Below are 18,272 nucleotides of genomic sequence, written 5' to 3'. Positions count from 1 at the left end.
TAGTATTATCATGTTTAATATTATCATGTTTAATATTATCATGTTTAATATTATCATGTTTAATATTATCATGTTTAATATTATCATGTTTAATATTATCATGTTTAATATTATCATGTTTAATATTATCATGTTTAATATTATCATGTTTAATATTATCATGTTTAATATTATCATGTTTAATATTATCATGTTTAATATTATCATGTTTAATATTATCATTTTTTATATTATCATTTTTTATATTATCATTATTAATATTATCATCATTGATATTATCATCATTAATATTATCATTATTAATATTATCATCATTGATATTATCATCATTAATATTATCATTGTTAATATTATAATAATTAATATTATCATCATTAATATTATCATTATCAATATTATCATGTTTAATATTATCATATTTAATATTATCATGTTTAATTTTATCATGTTTAATATTATCACTTTTTTATATTATCATTATTAATATTATCATTATTGATATTATAATCATTAATATTATCATTATTAATATTATCATTATTAATATTATCATTATTAATATTATCATTATTAATATTATCATTATTAATATTATCATTATTAATATTATCATTATTAATATTATCATTATTAATATTATCATTATTAATATTATCATTATTAATATTATCATTATTAATATTATCATTATTAATATTATCATTACTAATATTATCATTACTAATATTATCATTTTTAATATCATCATTATTAATATTATCATTGTTAATATTATCATTATTAATATTATCATTATTAATATTATCATTATTAATATTATCATTATTGATATTATCATTAACAATTTTATCATTATTAATATTATCATTATCATAAGTAGCTTCATTATTATTATTATTATCATTATTCAGAATTAGCTTCATTATTATAATTTATTATCATTATCATAAGTAGCTTCATTATTATTATTATCATTATTATCATAATTAGCCATTATTATCATTTATTATCATTATTAATATCATCATTATTAATATTGTCATTATCAATATTATCATTATTAATATTATCATTATTGATATTATCATTATTAATATTATCATTATTAATATTATCATTATTGATATTATCATTATTGATATTATCATTATTATTATTATTATTAATATTACCATTATTTATATTATTATTGATATTATCATTATTATTATTATTATTAATATTACCATTATTTATATTATTATTAATATCATCATTATTAATATTATCATTACTAATATTATCATTACTAATATTATCATTACTAATATTATCATTACTAATATCATCATTATTAACATTATCATTATCATAATTAGCTTCATTATTATTATTTTCATTATGATCAGTTATCATCATTATTACCGTTACTACTATTAGTGCTATTGATTTAAAATTTGTATTCATCGTCATCATAATCTTTATTATGATCATCACTACTAACCTGATTTTTAGTCTCATTTTAGACCCAAGCGTGGCTGAGGCTTTCCGTCCCCGTGCCTCAGGTCCCGCGTCCTCCCTTCACAGGACTATTTAAGCCTCAGGTCCCGCGTCCTCCCTTCACAGGACTATTTAAGCCGCGAAACCCCGAGTGCAGCACAGTCAAGCCCGACCAAGATGGAGTGCTACCTGCTCATCTCGCACGTGCAGACTGAAAAGAACGTTTTCAAGTGTTTGATATGTGGCAAACAGTTAACGAAACGTTGGTTCTCTTTCCACCTGAGGTCCCATTTAGGAGATAAGCGTTACAAGTGTACGGTGTGCGGAAAGGCCTTTGTGCAAGGACAGAATCTGAAGACCCATATGAATATCCATACCGGTGAGAAGCCTTACAAGTGTAAGCTTTGCGGCAAGGTTTACAGCCGCCACCATGGACTTGCGAATCACATGAAGAACCACCCGAGCGACACTCCTCCCACCTGCTCGGTGTGCAACAGGACTTTGAAGACGAACTATTTGCTCGGCCAGCATGAGCGCGCCTGCCTCAGGAGAAGTCAAGAGAAGGCAGCTCGCCAAGCACTCAAAGCCAAAAGAACAAAGAAAGGAACCAAATCCAAAAGAGGGAAAGTGCAAATCTCTGCTGAAGCGCCGATGGAGATCGGCCCGATCGGTGCCCCGAGTCTCACTGAGAGGGAACCCGATATCGTCGACTCTGACCCGCTTGGACATGGTCGGTCTCGCGAGACCATTAGCAGTAAGTGTTCCCCGCGACCTGCTGAGAGAGAACCCCATATTGTCGACGGCTGGTCCAACTTCATCCCACTTGGAAATGGCCAGGTTCCACGGAGCGTCAGCCAACCTTCCAGCGAGCCGAAGGAAGCTTCGTTGTTGGACTTCAGCTTCGAAACTGAGGCGCTCCCCGAAGGAGGCATGGCGTTTCTTGACGCTTTCTTGAAGGAGGTGGCTGAGGAAGTCATTGATCAAAAGATTATTGGTATTGATGGTTTTTAATTGATGCAGTTATTATCTCAATAAATCCAATTGAAAAATATCCAATGAATATGTTAACCAGTGAACGATGAATATTTTTACCTAAGCGAGTTGATACTGTTGATTACGGACATAGTCAGATTCTCGAGAGTGTCCCGACATATTCAGGATCAAGGTAGTGTCAGCCAACCATCCAGTGAGTGCAAGGTAGCTTCGTTCAACTTCGCTTACTTGAAGAAGCAGATGTTTTTGATTGTTATTATTGTTATTATTCCAGAAATTAGCTGACGCTTTGGCGGTTTTTGCGCAATAAAATGCTGTACTGAATGATACTTTTAATATTTAACAATTCATATACCCATACCATGTTAAAAAGCTATTTCATGAATGTATGTATGTACAAGCAAAAAGTTATTGAAAAAAGGAGATTAAGTCGGCAAGAACAGTTACATATGAGGGAAAATCTGTACACGAATTGTACATGTTCTTAGAAAATAATCAGAAAGTATGACAAGAATACAATGAGAAAAGTATGAACGATGATAAAACATCGCACTTCCTCATGTGGAAGAAAATACCAAGCCAGTCATAATTTATAGGAAATTTAATAATCAAAGAATATGAGACAAAGGTTTTTTTTGCCCCGAAACCTTGCAAGCGCCTGGCCTCTTTCCCAGCACCGACCAGAAACGATCCCTTAATCACACTTAATGGTTTCTGACTATTGTAATCACATGCAATATGCATAACAACATAGAGTTAACGAAAGATTATTCAAACTCATGCAGTAGAGGAACAACTAAATAGATTATCTGCTGTATCTCGTTTCGGTGAGATATTTGTTCAACTCACATGGTTATCTTTGAAGAATTGTAGGAATATAAATAGTCAACATAATCGTTTAATATAACATCTTACGCAATAATAGGTTTGTATTTGTAGTTACAAAATTTGTATCTAAACTATTCGTAGTATAATTGAAATAGACAAGACGATAATATGATTTTTCAGTCAGTGTGAGATACGTAATTTGAAAGAGTAACTAAATGTTTACAAATTTACAAATCCGAAAGTTACATTTCAAAGGAAATGGAAATCATTACCAAGTACCAAATACATAGTTAAATGATTTACAGCACTGTACAATCAATCCTATACAATTATTTTCTGAAAGATTTACAGATATGTATAATTAAGCAGCAATCATTTTCGGTCACCAAATAATGTTACTGGACTGCAGAATAGCTGTACGCGTCCCCCCACGATCGGAGTCAGCACTTAAAGCAACGTCTCTCTTTCGCCAAACAGCAGTTCATCGCCGCCTGACAACTCGTTCAGAATGCACTGCAGGTCGATCACGATGTTTGTGTTTATTTGTGCAATGGTCATTGCCATCACTGCTGCTCCATCTTCGAGACGGCGCAGAGAGGCCGTCATATTAGACGACTATGTTGATTATGGTTATGATGTGCCTTATGAGGACTATGCTTACGATCATGAGGTAGGCGTTACACGGCCTTCTTTATTCCAGAGATTTGCAGACGCTCTGGCGGTTCTTACGCAATAAAATGAATATTATGACTTTTTGTATTTGTCAACATCTAGATAAATGTATATTATTTTCTGGAAATATATGAACATTAATACTTACGTATGTATTGACAATTCATGTAGTTATTCAGATTACCCTGAATAACTACATGAATTCATGGTTTAGGTGGAGAAAAGTCATTGATACTTTGGAAGGAAATAGGGAGGAATATTGTATATGGTCAGACTGTGAAGTAAAATGCACTGCAGGTCTTTTCTTTAATGATATATATACATCATATACAAAAACATCGTATGAATTACAGTCATGCTTGTACTTTTATGATAAAAGTATACTTGAACAACCCTTTCAGGACACCGCCTGCATTCCTCCAGAAATTTGCAGACGCTTTGACTGAAAATGACTGATTGAATACCATAATCTCTCTATATATATTCTACTTATTAGTTAAATGATTATAAACCCCATTCATCAATAAATAAATATGACAATGGCCAAATATCAATACATTTTACACTGTTCACAATACTGACAAGTAGGACATTTCAACCCTATTGCATATGTGAGATGAAGGAGGTAGGTGTTGCACTCAACAAACACACAAACCACAAACAGGGTTATATTCAGAATAGTTAGAACAACTGAATAAACTATTATGTATATGAACATTAATGTAATAGCTTATGGCTCAATACCTCTCTAAGGGAACTAAAAGCACTTTTCATATTTTCTGATCTTTATTACATGATTCTTCTATAATAATGATTTTCAGTATTTTTCGCCATACCAGTCTTCGCGAATACTCACATGCGAATATCTTGGAATAAACAATGGTTCATATGTTGCTCTATCCAGTCATCACGAATATATTACAGTTAAATAATCATTTTAACAATGTAAAGAAAATGACATACACATGATCTATTTTGACTGATTACCTGCAAATGATCCAGAATCCTGAATCGCCACTAACTAGAGAATCTTTCAAGCTAACGTTGTTTCAATATTACTCCTCCCCTCCATTAACTTCGGAATAGTTCAGTGAGTAAGGTTTGCTTTGCGAGGAACTCAGTTGAATAAAACAATTGATGAGAGTCGTGCAGGCAGCCTTACTAAGTATCTCAATATTTGATCCAATTTACAAAAGGAAAATGGAAAGGGAATAACACTTAGTGATCATTGCAAAAGTGACAACAGGTATAAGAAGGCCGGATTATGTCTCCATCAGTAGATAATCCAGATTCGGAATGGCTCCAGCAGCCTTGTTATAGTCGCCGCTGACGCGTCTAATTGGTTTTACAACATCCACCATGATCCACTTGCAATGATGTGATGGAGAGCTTTAATTTTTTTTTTTTTTTTTACTTTATTAACGCTCTATATCACTAATTTGGCTATTCAGCTTATGGTCAGTATTAGTGTTCGTGAATATGAAACAGGATACAAAATCCCTTTAAGTTTCATTCAGGAATAATACAGTCACCCTTGTTTCGGTCACCGAATTCGTTGTTTCTGGAGACTAAGGAAGGACTCGCCGCATTCCCACGACCGGACGAGGCTCCTTAAAAGGCTTCTTGGTCCTCCACAGGCCAGGAAATCGCCGCCTTGAGACGGATTCAGAATGCAGTGCAGGTGGATTTTGATGATGTTGTTTTTCTCTGCAATCATCATTGCCATTACTGCAGCTCCCTCCTTGGGACGTCGCAGAGATGTTATCTTATTGCACGACTATGCTGACTATGTATATGACGTGCCTTATGATGATTATTATGCTTATGAATATGATGATTATTATGTTTACGAATATGGCATAGGCGCCCCACGTCCTACAATTCTTCAAAGATTTGCAGACGCTCTGGCGGTTTTTATGTAATCAAATGATTCGACAAAATTCGGTTTACTGTAAAATAAACTTGTGAGGGAAATTATTTTGTTTTATCTAAGGTGGATTATATACTACAATCTTATTCGACTACACTATTGCGAAAGCCTGTCATGGCACATGTAAGCCTGGTGACAGTGTACAACCAGAAGTGACTAACAATGATTGAATGGAAGAGAGCGCGAATAACCAGATATGTCGTGCGGTGCTCCCTCGCTCTGAGATAAAAATCCGTCTCGAGTGCCTGTCTCTGAAAATAACAAGAATAACCATGTATGTGTTAACGATTGGTTTATTCATTCAGGTTACCGTCAGTTCAAAGTTGAGATCCGGTTGGCATCACTTCCTCAGCTGGGAATTGCGTTTGCGAGGGAATAAAATCATACATTGATACAAGGAAGATAGATATCGTACCAGAACTCTATTGATATGGCATATCTATCAGTCTACTGTACATTGGAAATTAGATTTTCTGTGTAAGTTGATATAATCATCGTTTATTGAAAAGTAAATGCAATATCAATTATTACTATGAATAAATTGTCATGAGGTGCCACATGATGATCATAATGTTTGCAAACATGAAGTAATGAGGAAAACAGTCATGAAGTGGTCGGAGAGTCTGTGTTTTTGTTATTGTAATAAACCGTCCTTGACATAAGAAAATTTCATCTTCATTTCCTAGTTTTTTTGTTGTTTTTTTCGTAACCGCGTATGACTTACTTCTCTTTCGATAACCGGAATTATCCTTGCTTTAAAGCCATAAGCCACAGTTTAATGCAAGAGATATCAAGCTTGGCAAATTTCCGAAGTGATGTCATTGGTTACTTTACTTTTTGGCATTTCTTTCAGAAAACTAATTAATTTTTTATCGCCATGTCCTGCCTATGGACTATATATTCGAAAACTAATTTGAACTATTCGATAGCTCTTTTGTATCGTTTCTAAATTTACTACAATGATTTTCTTAACTATTAGGCTTCCACGATACTCTCTATTTTCTTTCATTTAACCAGACTGAAATATGAATTCACGTGTAACTCGTATATTTTCTTATTTTTGTACTAATGATACAAGTTATAATTCTTTGATTAAGAACATTTTGTATATGATATTATAGGATTAAGACACAAACATATAGATATATGTAATTAAATATTAACCCTTAATTATTAATTATGCCCATGTGTAGATAAGCACTAACCCTTTACTGTCATCGAATGACTGATTACTGTAGATTTAGGAAAGGTTTCTCGCGTTCCCACGACCGGAGTCAGGACTTAAAGGTAATGTCTATTGAACCTCCAAACAACAGTTACTCACCTTCTGAGAACCAGAATGCATCGCCGCTTAAACACGATGCTTGTGTTTATTTCTGTAATGGTCGTTGCCATCGCTGCTGGTCCATCTCCGAATCGGCAGAGAGATTACGCTGATCATGATGTGCCTTATGATGTGTCTAATGATTACGGTTACGATGTGCCTTATGATTACGGTTACGATGTGCCTTATGATTACGGTTACGATGTGCCTTATGATTACGGTCATGATGTGCCTTATGATTATGGTCACGATGTGCCTTATGAGTATGTTTCTGATGTGCAATGATTATGCTCATTTTGTCGGAAAGTGAAATCGTAATCACCATATTATAGTTAGACGACAATACGAATTTTCTGAAGAATAAGAAAGATATATGGAATGAATTACGCTGATCATGATGTGCCTTATGATTAAGATCACGATGTACCTTATGATTATGGTCATGATGTACCTTATGATAACGGTCACGATGTTCCTTATGATTTTGTGTAGGATGTGTTATGATAATAATCTTTAGGATTTGTAATGATTGTGTGAACTCGTGATTAGTTTGTTTTATTTGTCTTAACAATTTTGATAAAAATGGGACATAATTAGGACATTTTACATTACGTTCTGGCGGTTCTTAGTCAATTAAATAAATGGAATAAAAACCTTTATTCTATTCTTATTTACTGGCTAGGTATCCTATGCATATATTATATCAAAATATATGGTTATACCGAAATACATAGACAAGAGTATATATTTTTTCAGAACACACTGGTAATAGTCAATTAATCAAAAATAGAAATCTGTCAGGGTAATAAAATCTGATTTAAAAGCAATTGTAGAAATGATGATTTCCTTTTTTTTACTGTTTTCTACATATCATGTACAAAAAAAAACAGTGTAATGCTTGTATCTTTCAATTGTATACTTAAATAATAAAACATAAAAAGATGGATTAACTTAACACCTTTTTATTCTACTTACATGAAATGTAAAAAAAAAAAGTTTTGAGTGGGTATCTACGTCATATATCGAATATACTCGTAATTACGGTAATTTACGTTCACTTCTGAGTTATTGAATCTTTTCGTAAACAAGAAATCGAAGGCAAAGACATCTTGTGAGGTGAGATGAAGATGCTGTCACACTCCTCATGTCCGCCAGGAGCTGCTGGGCTTACAAAGCTTTCGCCATCACCTTGAGTGAAGCCCAAAAGCCGCAGGAGCTACCACTTTTAGAATCCAAAAATAAATCACATGGGGCATCGTATTAAGTAAGAAAGTTATATGGAATGTAAATACATATATTTGATATACATATAAATATAAGTGTCAGACCTGTACAACTAAGCTTTCCAAGGAATGAATATTATGAATTTCGTATTTGCTGATCAAATAATTCATATGTCTATATCATGTGAATATTTCTAATCATACATTATATTGTAACTGTGATACTGAAATAGTTTTTTTCTAAATTCTTTTTCTCCATTGTCTCTATATAGTCTATACAAAAACTCAAGCTGTGTCATGCTTGTATCTTTTAAACTATGCCTTAATATTTTCGGTCTTACTGGACTGCACAATATTATTTAAAAAAAAAGAAAGCCGACAGGAAAGTAATTGAGATTCAGTAGGTAACACTTGCTCGCCCCAAAATTGCATATGTGAGGGAAATGGCTGTACATGAATTGTACGTGGGTGTATATATAATCAAAGAGAATAATATAATGATAAAAATAAAGGATCATGAATAAGCATCGCACTCCCTCATGTGTCGACAGAAAACAAACAAACAAGGGAGTCATAATCTATAGGAAAATCAATAATCAAAGAGAACAAAACACGAACTTCCCAACGGGTGGTGATGCTTGGATTTCTGATTTCAGAGTAAATCGGTGCAAAACAGTCTAGCATTGCAGTTTGTGGTAGAAACAGGCCGTGAGCTCAATATCGTGAAAAGCTCGGCAATCTTAACGAGAGAATGGAACATGAGACAAAGAGCTTCTTTTCCCCGAAACCTTGCAAGCGCCTGGCCTCTTTCCCAGCACCGGCCAGAAACGATCCCTTAATCACATTTAATGGTTTCTGACTATTATGATCACATGCAAGATGCACAATAACATAAAGCTAACGATATATTATTCAAACATATGAAATAGAGTTACAAAAAACTGGTTCTCTTCTGTATCTCGTTTCGGTGTGATGTGTGTTCAACTCACATAGTTATCCTCACAAGTTTATTTTACAGCAAATTGAATTTTGTCAAATCATTTGATTACATAAAAACCGCCAGAGCGTCGGCTATTTTTTGAAGAATTGCAGGAATAAACGTCGTCAACATAATCGCTCAATATGATAACATTTTACGCAATAATATAAATGTATTCAATACTATTAATATTTATTTGTAGTTATAAAATGTGCATATCTAGACCATTCTAGACCTTAATTGAAATCGACTAGACAACAATATGATTACTGCTGCTCCATCTTCGAGACGGCGCAGAGAGGCCGTCATATTAGACGACTATGTTGATTATGGTTATGATGTGCCTTATGAGGATTATTATGCCTACGATCATGACGTAGGCGTTACACGGCCTACTTTATTCCAGAGATTTGCTGACGCTCTGGCGGTTCTTACGCAATAAAATGAATTTTCTTAATATTATTACTTTTTGTATCATTATTGCCTTATGATTACGGTCACGATGTTCCTTGGAAGAAATAATCAGAGTATGTTTATGATGTGTAATGATTATGCTCATTTTGTCGGAAAGTGAACTCGTGATTAGTTTGTTTCATTTGTCGTAACAATTTTAATGAAAATGAAAATAGGGTAGATTTAGGACATCTTAAATTACGCTTTGGCAGTTCTTAGACAATTAAATAAATGGAATAAAAACCCTGTCTTTTTAATCTATTTGAAAACCTACGTATAAATATTATATCAAAATATATGGTCATACTAAAACAGTTCCAGTGCGATCTGATTCAGCATTTGCCTCTCTTTCGCCAAACAGCAGTTAATCCCCGCCTGGCAACTAGTTCAAGATGCACTGCAGGTCGATCACGATGTTTGTTAATTTTTTTACGAGTGTATACACGATTTGTTTAATAATTAAAATTACGGAGGTGTAATTAAAAGCTGTCAGAGAACCTGATTTAGAAGGAAAAGCAGAAACCGTAATTCATGACATAAAAGTTATGATTTTAACAATTATACAAAATATCGGACATTGACAAAATATTATGAAAAGCATAGAACTAGAACTGAAAAGATGATTTCATATTTTTTTCTTTCTACATATTATATACAAAATCATTAGTCCCTTTACACAGTGTCATGCTTGTATCATTCAATGTGTACTTAAGATTAAAGTATAAAAAGAGACTTAATTGATAAACATATTTCTATCTATGTATTAACTATGTATTTCTTTCTATGTATTAATGATCTATCTATTCATTCAGGTGACACTCATCCAGTGATGTCTTCTATCCTGCAGGGAATGAAATCGGTGGCGAATTATGCATATTATATAATTATAAAATGATTGTACAATAATAGAAAATATCGACCATCAATTCCTTACCAAATAATTGCATATGGAAGGGAAAAGCGGCACAATTGTAGAAATATTGAGAAAGTAAGAATGACAATCATACAATGATAAAAATAAGAAACATCGCACGTTTCTCCCTCACGTGGCCAACACATTAAGGAATAGAATTATTGAAATGAATATTATAACATTTTTTTACTAACCAAATAATTCATATACCTATATCTTGTCAATATTTATCATCATACATTATATTTTCGGTCGCCAAATAATATTACTGGACTGCAGAATAGGTGTACGCGTCCCCCCACGATCGGAGTCAGCACTTAAAAGCAACGTCTCTCTTTCGCCAAACAGCAGTTCATCGCCGCCTGACAACTCGTTCAGAATGCACTGCAGGTCGATCACGATGTTTGTGTTTATTTGTGCAATGGTCATTGCCATCACTGCTGCTCCATCTTCGAGACGGCGCAGAGAGGCCGTCATATTAGAGGACTATGTTGATTATGGATATGATGTTCCTTATGATGATTATTATATTTACAATCTTGACGTAGGCGTTACACGGCCTACATTATTCCAAAGATTTGCTGACGCTCTGGCGGTTCTTACCCAATAAAATGAATATTTTTAATATTACTTTTTGTATTTCTCAACATAAGACCAAAGAGCTAGATGACGGTGTATGCATTCCACATCATACAGTCCCCCTTGTTTCGGTCACCGAGTTCGTTGTTTCTGGAGACTAAGGAAGGACTCGCCGCATTCCCACGACCGGACGAGGCTCCTTAAAAGGCTTCTTGGTCCTCCACAGGCCAGGAAATCGCCGCCTTGAGACGGATTCAGAATGCAGTGCAGGTGGATTTTGATGATGTTGTTTTTCTCTGCAATGATCATTGCCATTACTGCAGCTCCATCCTTGGGACGTCGCAGAGATGTTATCATATTGGACGACTATGCTGACTATGTATATGACGTGCCTTATGATGATTATTATGCTTATGAATATGATGATTATTATGCTTATGAATATGATGATTATTATGCTTATGAATATGATGATTATTACGTTTACGAATATGGCATAGGCGCTCCACGTCCTACAATTCTTCAAAGATTTGCAGACGCTCTGGCGGCTTTTATGTAATCAAATGACAAAATTGGACTTACTGTAAAATAAACTTGTGAGGGTAACTATTTTGTCTTTATAACCATTTATTGTGGACCAAATATTTGAGTTGAACAAATAACTTACCGAAACGAGATACTGCAGAGAGCCAGTTTATTCGTTTCTCTATTTTATTGAGTTTGAATAACATATATGCTGTAATGCATTTTGCATGTGATCATAATAGTCAGAAACCATTAAATGTAATTAAGGAATCGTTTCTGAGGGATCGTTTTGACTATTATGATCACATGCAATATGCATAACAACATAGAGTTAACGAATTATTAATTAAACTCATGCAATAGAGAAACAATTAGATTGGTTATCTGCTGTATCTCGTTTCGGTGAGATATTTGTTCAGCTCAATGGTTATTTTCCTAGTTTAATTTGAATTTTGTCGAATCATTTGATTACATATAAACGGCCAGAATCTTTGAAGAATTGCAGAATTATACATAGTCAACATAATCGTTTACTATGATTATATTAACAAAGTACTAATGATAAGAAAGCTATTGTTAATGGCAATGGGACATGAAAAGCAAAATAGATGATTGACTATAGATTCTATAATATTTACATGGAATATAAAGAAACAAGTATTGAGATGTTTTTACGTCCTGCATCGAGCGTCAGCCAACCTTCCAGTGAGGCGAAGGAAGCTTCCAGACCAAAAGCCGAGACTCTCCATGAAGGAGGCATGGCGTTTCATGACGCTTTCTTGAAGGAGGTGGTTGAGGAAGTTGCTGATGAAAAGATTATTGGTATTGATAATTTTTAACTAGCAGTTTTTATCTCAATGAGTACAATTTCTCTGTTGTATTGATTGCTATCCTTTGTCAAATATATCCAGAGAATATCTTGAATAGTAGAGTAAAGGAAAGGGAAGTTGGAAGAAAGAATTAGGTGTTCATGTTAACCAGTGAACTATGAGTATTACAATGTTGCAGTTAATCATCACAATATAATTGGATTTCATTGATAGGGACTGGTTGTACTGAGAGGACTTTTAAAAACCTAAACGAGTAAATAATGTGGATTACGGATAAACTTTCACCTGGAACATAGTCAGTTTCTCGAGAGTATCCTGAGTCCACTTTTATCTCCCTTGGACTTAGCCAGGTTCAAGGTAACGTCAGCCAACCATCGAGCGAGTGTAAGGAAACTTCGTTGAACTTCAACTTCGCTTACTTGAAGAAGCAGATGTCTGAGAAAGTCAGCGATAGTTTTTTATTATTGTTTCAATTAATTAAATTCACTCTCCATTTACTTCCCCTTCTGATAAACAAGAAATTTGAGACGAAGACACTTTGAGGAGCAAGACGGAGGTGTTCCCACACTCCTCACGTTCACTAGGAGGTGCTAGGATTACAAAGCGTTCGCCATCACCTTGAGTGAAGCCCAAAAGCCACAGGAGTCACCACTTCCAGAATCCTAAAAACATCACAAGTATTGATTAAGACTCATGCAATCAAGCTTTTAAGAGTTTTGCGGACATTAGCGGGTCTTACGGAATGGAATTGTTGAACTGAACGTTTTGACTTTCATTTGCTAATCAAATAATTCATGTATCTATATCATGTCAATATTTATAACCATACATTATATTGCATTTGCGATATTAAAATAGTTCTTTTTTTCTATAAAGTCTATACAAAAACATTAGAACAGATCATTTTAAAGTATACTTAAATACAATTGTGATATTAAAATATTTTTTATCCTGAATTCCTTTTCTCCATTGTTTCTCTATAGTCTATACAAAAAACATTAGATCAGATCATTTTAAAGTATCCTTAATTATTTTCGGTAACCAAATAATCTTCTTTAGACAATAGCTGTCCGCGTCCCTTCTCAATCGGAGTCAGCACTTGAGAATTCTTTCGTTCCGCCAAACAGCAATTCATATACATGGTCAACATAGTCGTTTGATATGATAACATCTTACGCAATGGTAGGATTGTATTCAAAACTGTTGATTTTGATTTGTAGTTATAAAATTTGTATATCTAGACTATTCATAGTATAATTGAAATTGACAAGACGACAATATGATTTTTTTCAGTCAGTCATCAACTATTACTGTTGCAGCATATGATATGTGATTTGAAATAGCAACTATAAATCATTACCAAGTACCAAATATATAGGAAAACAATTTACAGTTCTATACAATCAATCCTATACAATTATTTTCTGAAAGATTTACAGATATGTATAATTAAGCATCAATCATTTTCGGTCACCAAATAATGTTACTGTGGACTGCGGAATGGCTCCACGCGTCCCCCCACGATCGGAGTCAGCACTTAAAAGCAATGTCTCTCTTTCGCCAAACAGCAGTTCATCGCCGCCTGACAACTCGTTCAGAATGCACTGCAGGTCGATCACGATGTTTGTGTTTATTTGTGCAATGGTCATTGCCATCACTGCTGCTCCATCTTCGAGACGGCGCAGAGAGGCCGTAATATTAGACGACTATGTTGATTATGTATATTATGTGCCTTATGATGATTATTATGCCTACGGTCATGACGTAGGCGCTACACGGCCTACATTATTCCAGAGATTTGCTGACGCTCTGGCGGTTTTTACACAATAAGATGATAGCCGTATTGTCGGCGGCTATACCAACTTCATCCCATTTGAAGTAAGTTTCTTGACGCTTACTTGAAGCAGATGGTTTGAGAATGTCAATGATAATTTTTAAGTGTAGCAATTATTATCTCAATAAATACAATTTCCCTGCTATACCGTTTCCTCTCCCTTGTGATTCATATCCAGTGAATATGCTACACAGAAGTGCAAATGAAAGACAATGCGAATGAATGAAATTGGAAGAAAAAGGGAATTAGATGTTCCTTGAAGTGAATAAACATGATAGAATATTCGGTCAACGAGTGAATAATGTGGTTTACGGAAAAACTTCCCTGTTTCTAAGGCAGTGTATTCTCTCGGTGCTCTCAACGGAAGGAAAGCGCGACCTAACAATTACAGCAGTATTGCAAGATAATTACGATGCTTATGTTTATTTATCCGATTATTAATTATGCCCAAAAATGATTTTTGAATGTGTTCTAGAAATATCAACGTTTAACATTTATCAGCTCATTCAGCGATATATTGAGTGGACAAATATATTTGAATATCTAGAATATAAATGCAATCAAGCTTTGATTATTTTTGGTCACTAAATGAATTGTTAGTGATTACAGTAAGGCTTCCAGCATCATTGTCATCATTATCATACATTACTATCATTGTCATCATTATCATTATTCATTATCATCATTTATTATCATAATTATTTTAGCATCATAAGTATCATAATTATTACTATCATTATTTCTATTGTTACCATTGTTTTTACTTTTATTATCATTTTGATACGTTTATATATAATTGTGATACATTTTCTTATATATATATAAATATGTGTGTGTGTGTGTATAACTTTGTATATATGCGTATATATATATATATATATATATATATATATATATATATATATACAAATATTAATATATTATATGTGTGTGTGTGTGTGTGTGTGTGTGGTGTGTGTGTGTGTGTGTGTGTGTGTGTATAACTTTGTATATATGCGTATATATATATATATATATATATATATATATATATATATATACAAATATATAGATATAGATATATATATGCATACATATATGTACATGAATATACATAAATATATAGTCGTGGCTTGTGTTTCGCTTCGATAATAAATATAAATATTCTCTATATATCTACTTCAGGCATATATAAAATTGATAGTATTTGATTGACATTGAGTTTATTTATTGTGGAAGACCCTCCAGAGCGTATGCAAATCTCCGTAGCAATAACCATCATTAGTTACATCGTAAATAAACAACATAGCCATCAACCATATCAATATCTCTGCGACGTCTTGAACATGGAGCGGCAGTAATAAAATTATAGAGATGAACAAAAATGTCTTAATCTATTACCATTTTCCCATCGGTTATGAACTAAATACCCTACTTTACGTATTTCTCTATTGAATTTTCTATCGTTGTCTGTCTCCTTAACCCATTGCATACGGGTGTCATGACATACATGTCGGCACCGATTAGGCCTAAGAGGGGCGGGAGTCAATGCGTATATAACGCAACACAGTCATTAAGTATTATGGCTGTAACAGCAATTGCTCCAGAGCTACAGGGATCCAAAGTCAGCCTAAACCTACATTTTATGATAGATTTATGGAAAAAATATTGTTTGGGCTTGTCTGCGCTACTCGGAGAGTGGAGAACACCTTTTCCCAATCCCTCTAATTCTTAGAAGGTGACGCGAGTGTTATACCCTGCCCTCCCTGTTGAACAGTTAGGTCGTTAGGCACCCTATCCACAATTGGTTAATTAGTCGGGAAAGCATTCTGAACTGCTTGAACGATAGTGAGACATTGCTATTATGCTTTGTCTCCGATCGCAAGGATGTGGGTAGCCTTTCCTACGGCTAAGATGATTGTTTATTTTTGGTTAGTTATATTTCGAAAACATAATGCCCAAACATAAGGAAATACGGTCAACGAGAAAGACAATGTATGAAAGAGTGAATAGGGGTACACATATATGTATATATATATATATATATATATATATATATATATATATATATATATATATATATATATATATATGTATATATATATATATATATATATATATATATATATATATGTATATATATATGTATATATATATATATATATATATATATATATATATATACATATATATGTGTGTGTGTGTGTATGTGTGTGTGTGTGTGCCTATGTATATATATATATATATATATATATATATATATATATATATATATATATATATATATGTATATATATACATATATATATATATATGTATATATATATGTATATGTATATATATATGTATATGTATATATATATGTATATTTATATATATATGTATATGTATATATATACATATATATATATGTATATGTATATATATACATATATATATATGTATGTATATATGTATATATATATATATATATATATATATATATATGTATATATATATTTATATGTGTGTGTGTGTGTGTGTGTGTGTGTGTTTATGCATATGTATATGTGTGTGTGCGTATGTGTGTGTTTGTGTGTGTATGTGTGCGTGCGTGTATATTCGTGAGAGAGAGGAGGAGAGACGGGGGGGGATATAAAATGGTAGATAGACAGTTTAAGGAGACAGACAACGATAGAAAATTCAATAGAGAAATACGTAAAGTAGGATATTTAGTTCATAACCGATGGGAAAATGGTAAAAGATTAAGCTAGAAGGACGGAAATCTGGAATTTTTTGGTAGTTCGTATGCTACAATATACAGGCGACGATTACAGTGGTAAATGATTTTTTTTCACTTATGGTAGTAATTTTGTCCTTTGACGCTATTTTCAATCAAGATAACGTTGTTATATCGATATTAAACAACTGGGATTCAATGTTCAATTTCAGGGCATTTGTTAATGACTCTCTGATCTTTGGACAAACCATCAATTCACCATCATTTATCTTCATTATATATAACTCGTTATTGTAAGGCTTATTTTAGAAGTTACCCATGAATGGAAGTACATTTTCTTTGATATCGGTCAAAAATTGGTTTCGTTTTCTTATTGAGTACTATGGTAAACTATTATATTTTTTATTTATTTTGTATTTTCAATTAGCTGTAATAATTTAAAACGACCCTTCACAAAATATAGTATTATAGTATTATCATCACAGTGTGTGTGTTACTATAGAATTCGGTCTACCTCATTTACTACTACAAGGGTTATCTAATAATATAGCATACCGTCTACCTCATCTACAATATACTTATATTTTGAAATAGTAGGAACATGAAAATAAGCACGGGATCAACTACGAGATACTTATTTCAGCGATAAACACTTCTGATATCATTAAGGAACGACACAAACAAATCATCTGAATCTTTCCTCAGCCCCTTCCAGCAGAAATGATCAAGGTGCGACAGGTTCGTTGTCCTGCATTACTGTCTTCAGGGAGAGGAGTATTATTCATCATTCTTCCTCGATTGTATTTACGTCGATCAGCAAATCTCGCCTCGCAAATTTGAATGGAGTTATCGTTTGTTCCAACCGCCTTCCCTCGTCGGCGATGAGAAACAATATGGCGCCACACGCCTTCCGGCACATATTGTACCAGTCTGTTATTGTATTTGGAGATTTATCCTGTTAGAGTCACTGTTGTGGTCATTGGTATTTCCATGATAAAGACAAATATTAGTT

The 18,272-nt window shown here is 33.3% G+C and overlaps 1 pseudogene; it reads right to left on the bottom strand.

Annotated features, from left to right (window-relative positions):
- Positions 1 to 17,961: 17,961 nt before the first annotated feature.
- The window catches only part of LOC147469017 (uncharacterized), a 1,154-nt pseudogene continuing 843 nt past the window's right edge, over positions 17,962 to 18,272 (bottom strand).

The sequence above is a fragment of the Penaeus japonicus genome, unplaced genomic scaffold (genome assembly GCF_977035675.1).
Source record: "Penaeus japonicus unplaced genomic scaffold, GWHDUDI00000001_assembly GWHDUDI00000024, whole genome shotgun sequence".
NCBI lineage: Eukaryota > Metazoa > Arthropoda > Malacostraca > Decapoda > Penaeidae > Penaeus > Penaeus japonicus.
This window is presented reverse-complemented; position numbering and strand designations above follow the sequence as displayed.